Below are 7694 nucleotides of genomic sequence, written 5' to 3' on the forward strand. Positions count from 1 at the left end.
CAAGAACAATATAAGTTCATGTACACATCATTCTTGGTTCATATGTTCTTACATCAAAATATAGATTTCTTCAGCCAGTATATGGATTTATCAGTCTATAATGAGGAAAAAAAGAGAAAACCTGTAACTGTATGTACTCCTATCTTGTTTGCCACGTATGATTCCTATGTTTTTTTGTAATTCTTTTCTACCTCTCGCCCTACAAGATTTAAGAAAGCAAGGTCTAGATTTTGTTACCTGCTTTTTCAAAGAGCAAATTGGCTGGATGGTATTGTGCCAACTCCATTATGACTAGTTCTTGGGCCAAAACTTTTCCTTTATTAGAGTTCACGGTTTTGTAGAAGAACCCTTCCAGCTCCTAGCCTACGTCACCAATCCTACCCTAGCCTTGGAAATTTTTAGATGGTTGTAATTGAACTCTGCATAGGGATAGGAAAGCATGAAACCTCTATTACCCAAGATCATAAGATGTTAGGACCTATTACTCTTGAGAGGAGATTGGATGCAGAAGGTGTGCTTTCTTCAATGCTAGTTCAACAAGGGTTGGTAATGATTGATGACAAATGAAGCTATGATCTAGATGGTTGTTTGTCACAATGAAAGACACCCATAGTGTATATGCCTCATGAGTATTGGGAGGCACAAATTAGTGTAGTTGAGGAAGACCCTAGTCTATTTGTGGAGCTGGCTTTCATTCCCAAAGATGAGTGACCGCTATGGCTTAAATTTTATAGACCAATAGGGAACACAGATCCCAACAAAAAGATACCTGCTATTTTATAGAGGAAGATGGATGAAGATGTTTGGTTGGAAGAGAAGCAACAAAACTTTTGGATATATAGACAAGAAATTCAACAGCTTCGGAAAGGGATCGACAACATCACTACAGATGAGTTTTTGAATAGGAATGGATAAAGTACAATGGTGAAGATCCTATCGAGATTTATTATGATCCTCCCTCGAGTGGCACCAATTCAGTAGAATTAGTTCCTACGCAAGAAGCCAAATAATAAGGGAGAAAGGTAAGCAGGTTGAACAAAAGTCAACATGCCAAACCCCTAGAATAGAGACTACATTTAAAGTGATAAAAAGACCCCATTCAAAAGTAGTAAGGAAAAGGTCCAGTAAAGAGTTATAGTCTCAAAAACCTTTCGGTGCTTTCTCAACCCCCTCGAAGAAGAAGCAGAACATGGCTAATGTTAAACAAGAAGTGCTCAAATTTAAGAACTTGTTGCAACTCAAGTTTCAACCGCATTGACAACATCCTTGACTTAGGTACATTTTTCTTCCCCTCTTCCATCTTCTCAATCTTTGGTTTCACTGGTGGCCTCATCCCCAGACACCTCCGCTGCTATCTCTACCCCCTACTAATGTAGTATCATTCACGACCATTATACAATCCACATCAACCTCTGTATTTGCTAGCCTTGCTCTTGCTTCCTTGCATAGCGTCACACCATTAAGCACAATAGAAAGTGATTCTCCTTCCACAACGACCCTGAGTCAATCAACAACTACATCCTTGGTAGCATGGGCTTTAGGTTTTGCAACTTCTATGCCTCTGAGGTCATCAAGTGCTGGTCCGCTCTTCTCCCCTTCTACTAGTGATCTGCAAGGGATTCCTCCATTTTCTCCCACCACCCTTACTTTACTAATGAGAACCCAATCACAGGTGCCCATATTCTCAATTTTGTTTTCTCTTTTGCCTAGTGCCTATTTCGCTGGACAACAGACCCCATCTCCATAAGGACTTATGCAAAAAGCCAATTTAGCTAGGTTCGCTTGAGCTCAAAGGTCGCAAGTGAAAACCAAAAGATGCTCAAAAGCCCTCTGATCCTAGCATGTAGACGCTTTACAATGAAGATCATGAGAATATAATATTTATGGCTATGACACCAAGCATCATCAGACTAGCAGAGTAGATGAAGCCAAAGGATTATACAGTGCATGTCATCGGTATTAACTTTAAATAGGCACGACCGCAAGATAAGGTCGAGCTCATGGAAGAGACCTAGAGGGTGGTATCATTAGAGTTCTTGAAGCATGCACAACATTTGGATAAGGTAACAATTGAGTTGGACACTACCAAGGCTATAGTCGAGTGTCTGTAAAAAAGAGAGAAAGAAAGAGATGTGGAAATCGCTCAACTCCAGTCCATAGCACAACAAGACAAGGTAGAAAGGGAGAAGCTTCAAAATAAGCTGAACATAGTAGAAGCTCAGTTGCATGTAGAAGAGGTCGCAAAGGATGAATCTATCAATAAATTCAAAGAAAAGGAACAGGATCTCTCATGACTGTGAGAAAAATTCCCAGACATAACTCAGATTCAAGCCCAATTGCAGGCTACCATCAAAGAAAAAGAGCAGTATTATTAGGAGCGGGGTAACGAACAAAATCTCCTAGCAGAGGAGAAGCGAGGAAAAGAGAAAGCACTACAAGAATTAAAGGACAAGCAAGCTTGATTTGATGAGGAGCTATGTGATGCTAAAATGGCTCTAGATAATGAATGTAACAATCATAGCCAAAAGCAAAAAAAGGTGCAGGATAAAGGCACAAAAATCATAGTGTTGTGACACTAAGTGTCTGATGGATCTCAGCAGATCAAAGAATTGACCGAGAAGAGGGAATTGAAGGAATGCTGAAATTAACTCCTCACAAAACCTTCTGCACTTCCTCCTATTCTCCCCACAGATTTGACTCGTATAATACGACAGCTATACACTTTGGGTTGGAAGGGTGAAAAATTATTTTGCCTTTTTGGAACCTACCCTCAAATTTTTAGTAGATGCCTAGACATTGTGTGCTGATGCAACCAACATTATTGGCCAGATCACACATCTTGTCGTGCCCAAGGTCCTTGATTCTCAGAAGTTAGTTAATTGACTGTATCTTGCCTTTGATCAGGAGTAGGTAGTGGCAGGGATTGAAGATCACAGAGCAATGACAAGGAAGGCAAATGAGTTTATAAATTGCAATAAGGTAGTTGTTCAAGCCATGTCTAGCTTGGCATCATTGAAATATTTGGTTGGGCACGTAAGAATGACTCAGTCATGAATGTTGAGGAGGTTCTAAACTTTATAGAGCAATGAAAACAAGACCAATCATTCCTCCAAGCTTTGAGTGACGCTCCTAATGCAAAAGAAGTTGAAGAATTGATTCACCCCTTAGCTCAGCTCCACTTTCTCATTGAGCTAGAATTTAAGCAGCTAAGCATTCTACCTTTTAAGGAAATCATTGAATTGGATCAGGATCATCAAAATCTTAAGTCCCAATCTTTTCCCTCAACAAACGATTGGATCCCTTTGCAGCATTCCCTCGACCAACTCTTCGATACAAGTGTGTAGCTTTGGTCTGCAAAACCAAAGTTTTGAGTATCGTCATCTCGCAGGCAGGATTTCCTCAGGATTGGCCAAAAAATTATGGATTTATAATCCACATTGGCCTATCAAAAGGCCCTTTTGTTTTTTCTAAGTTCATGGCTTTCTTTTTTATTTAATAAGTAAAAGGGCAGCAGTTTGTAGTTCATGTGCATTTGCCATAACACGCATTATGGGTAGTCTTCTTTTTCTTTTGTCGCAGAGCCCTACTTGAAGGCCACATGGCATTCCCTTTTTCTTCTCATGAGTTTTGTCCATAGTTTGAGGGAGGCCTTTTAAGAAACACGCGTTTTCTTTGCAGGTGTTTTAAGTTTGTAGTTTTTCTCAAGGAGGAGACTCCCCGTCCCGCTGCAGTGTGTCATTTCAGAGTGAAGGTGGACAACTCCACGCATTCATATGATGGAAGGCAGGATGCCACCTATAAAGTGTGACCAATTTGCTGAGGGGCTGCCAACCATTTTTGGGGCATTATTCTGGATAAGTTCAGTAGGTTGTTGGGAGGGAATAGTTATAATGGTGATTTTGATCCTGATAACGGGTGGTGAAGCCACAAGATGAAAGTAGTTATCACTTTCTCATTGAGCTATCATTTAACAAGCTAAGCGACTTGCCTTTTAAGGAAATCATTGACTTGGATTAGGATCATCAGAATCTTAAGTCCCAAGCTTTTCCCTTAGTAGATGATTGGTTCCCTTTGCAGCATGCCCTCGATCAACGAGCAAGTGCGTAGATCTGGTCTGCAGAACTAAAGTTTTGAGTATCGTCATCTCGCAGGTAGGATTTCCCCAAGAGTCGCCACAAAAATGTGGATTTATAATCCACATTGGCACATAAAAGGCCCTTTTGTTCTATCTAAGTTCATGACTTTCATTTTTATTAAATAAGTAAAAGGGTTGTGGTTTGTAGTTCACACGTGTTTGCCTCGTGTTGGAATGATGCACATTTTGGATGGCCTTCTTTTTTTTTTACCACAGAGCCCCGCTTGAAGGCCACATGACATTCCCTTTTGCTTCTTGTGAGTTCTATCCACAGTTTGAAGGGAGGCCTTTTAAGAAACACGTTCCTGCTCCGCAGGTGTTTTGAGTTTGCAGTTTTTCTCAAGGAAGAGACTCCCTGTCTTGTTGTCGCATGTCATTTCAGAGAGAAAGTAGAGGAATCCATGTGTTCATATGATGGAGGGTAGGATGCCACCTATAAAGAGTGACCAATGCGTTGAGGGGCCACCAACCATTTTTGGTTCATCGTTTCAGATAAGTTTAGCAGGTTGTTGTGAGGGAACAATTATGATAGTGATTTTGATCCTGATAATGGGTAGTGAAGCTACATGACGAAAAAAGTTATCACTTTCGCAGGATGTGATGACTTTGCAAATTGTTGGATGAGCCAATTGGAGCGATATTAGGCATTTTGTTGTGATCTATTTTCTGTTGCACAGTAGTGGGTGGTTCTACCTTCTATTTAATTCTAAGTGCTTGTAAAAATTAGGAACTTCTGGACTTTTATAGAGATATATGAAAAGACTTATAGACTATAATTTCTAGCCATAATGCTGTTAATGTTTCCTGAATCGAAATAATTGAACTGTGCCTCCGACCTTTTAAACTATTTTGTTCAGTGTTCATTAATTGTTTTTTGTGCAATTTTAGATGCAATCTTTACTTTGGTGATATATGCTTAAATTTCGCTGTGTGGATCATGTTATATACTCTTTCATTATAGCGTATAATCAAGCATGCTTTGCTTTGTGTCATATTAAATGATTTTTTTTGTATCTGTGATTGTCCATGAGGCATGTAGATTGTTGAATGGGCCTTATAATTACATATATGAGGGGTTCTTTGTGGATATTATTTGACTAAAGTTCAAAGTTAGTCATATCGCCTTAGAGTAGTTTTATTTTATATTCTTTCTTCTGTTTTCCTTTGCAAAGTAAATGAAGAGCCAACTTCTAAAACCATGGAGGTTACTTAGTGAGACTGCATAGGTCCCCCAACACCGAGTTTCCCATAAGGATGTGTGTCTAAGAGAAATTTTAGGCATCAACAAAACTATTTTTACCAACAAAATAATCAGAAATATCGTTAACCAACTTTTTATGAAGAATGGCCTTAAGGACTTTTTCACCGATATGACCCAATATGTGTTTCCACAACCTACATGCATTTTGAATATCAGTTACATTGACAAAGTTACAAAAACTAAAGACATTTATCCTAACAAATTCTCTATCTAAGATTCTATAGCTATCACCAAACTCCCTCATACCAACTTGCAACTGAACTTGTCAAATGTTACATGAATTCTAGAGTCATTCAACTTGGATACTGAAAGTAATTTTATTGCAAGTATTGGAATATCAAAAATGTTATCAAGACTTTTAATGCTCTAATCATGGAAACACAACTTTATCTTTCCCTTACCAATAATCTTCTTCATTTTTTTAATTACCGAGGAAACAAATAACTGTCAAAATACATGATATAATAGTTCTTAGAGTTTGTTGCACCTATGGATGTTTTATCTATACCTATAGGTGGCTAAGGGGTCCCTCCACATTAACCTATAATGATTATGGTCAATCAACACAATTTGAACATGCCAACAATTGATGCAATCTTTTAAAAAATATCATTGAGGCCAATGTAATTATAGAAGTAGACATATTTGTATTCTATGCATGGTGGGACCAAGGTGGGTGTTTGAATTCTATTGGAGGAATCTATTTAATATTTGGGTCTCTTAATCATTGTAGGCTATGTTATTTTTGTTGGAAATTTGGAGGAATTGATTATGTGTTGCATTGATGTTTTTCATTGATGTCAACACTATTTGTTTTCCTGTCTACTAGGTTCGGGTAGAATGATTGGATTATGATGAATATATTGGAGGTATGTTCCAGCTATTAGAATTGGTTTGGATTGGTTATTCATGTATTCCTGATGCATATCTCATTTAGTTTGTTTGGGATTTGATGATCCAGAAGATATCATTTGTTCTAGTAAGCCTTTTGGTTACCGATAAGGGTTTTATCGGCAGAGCTTTGTTGAAGATCTTTTGATGAATCCGATAAGTGGTGTTGGTGCGACTTCTAGAAGGTTATCAGGATGGTGATGGTTATCTTGTTCATGTTCCGGCTGATCAGTGGTGTTTCATTTGGCTTATGGTGACCTATTTTAGGTTTGGTTCTATTTTGTTAGGTTATGAACCAGTTTATGTAAGGTGTTGGTTGATGCTCCCGATGTGTTACCGGTTGGATTTATTGATTGATTTATGTTGTTTCGGTCTTAGGACAACTTGGTTTATCATTGGTTTGCGGGATTATGTAATGGATTTATTGTATTATCTTTTAGGTGGCCGACCTAATTATTTAGGTCCCGGGTTAGTATATATATGATGTAAGATCTCTTTGTAGATCATGGTAATGGATGGTTATGGGATTATCTATGTGCGAATAAAGTTGTAATCATATGCAGAGGTTTTGGTTGATCACAGGAGATCAAATTGGGTTTGTGTAAGAGATTTAAGACCTTCAGTATTAAGCTTAACAGAAACTATACTCAGGCATAGGAGATGCTATTCTTGCAGTTCATTAATCTTTCCAGATTGTAGTCTAGATTTCTTTTGTAGTCAGTGAGGCTTCTTTTGTGATGAACCATGCACTCTAAGTAGTGTGCCTTTTTGCATGTGTAGGCCCCTCTTATTGTAATCACATACTTACTGTAGAAGTATTATCTAACTGTGGGTAGGATTCCCACCATGGTTTTCCCCGTTACCAGGTTTTTCACGTACAAAATTTGGTGTTTTGTGTTGTGGATGGATGGTAATTATTCTGTGATTTATGTTTGTGCTTAATTGATATATCTGTTATTTTGGTATTTGGTTTATGCATTCTAATAAAAGGTTTTGCATCCTTAAAGTTTCGTAATCTGTTGACAATTGATTCACCCCCTCCTCTAAGTTGACCACAGATTACCCTAACAATTAGTATCGGAGCCTGGTCCTCTGCATAAGCTTAACTGCTTGAGGAAGATCCTATGGCATCAAATAGTTCATCTGCAACTATTTTTCAGAGAGAAATGCCTAAGCTTGATTCAACAAATTACAGAGTATGGAAGATTTGGATGGAGACTCATTTGAGATGTATTCGGAAAGAAATTTGGGAGATCACTGAGAAAGGCTATACCCCTTATAATCTGACATCCGATAATCTTCCTTTGATAGAATTGGATAAGAACATTGAAAATGATTATAGAGCTAGAGAAGCCCTCTTGAGTGCACGTTTTGATCAGGAAATAATGGGATTAACTAAAAAATCAT

This window comes from Cryptomeria japonica, chromosome 5, assembly GCF_030272615.1.
Source record: "Cryptomeria japonica chromosome 5, Sugi_1.0, whole genome shotgun sequence".
NCBI classification, from domain to species: Eukaryota; Viridiplantae; Streptophyta; class Pinopsida; order Cupressales; family Cupressaceae; genus Cryptomeria; species Cryptomeria japonica.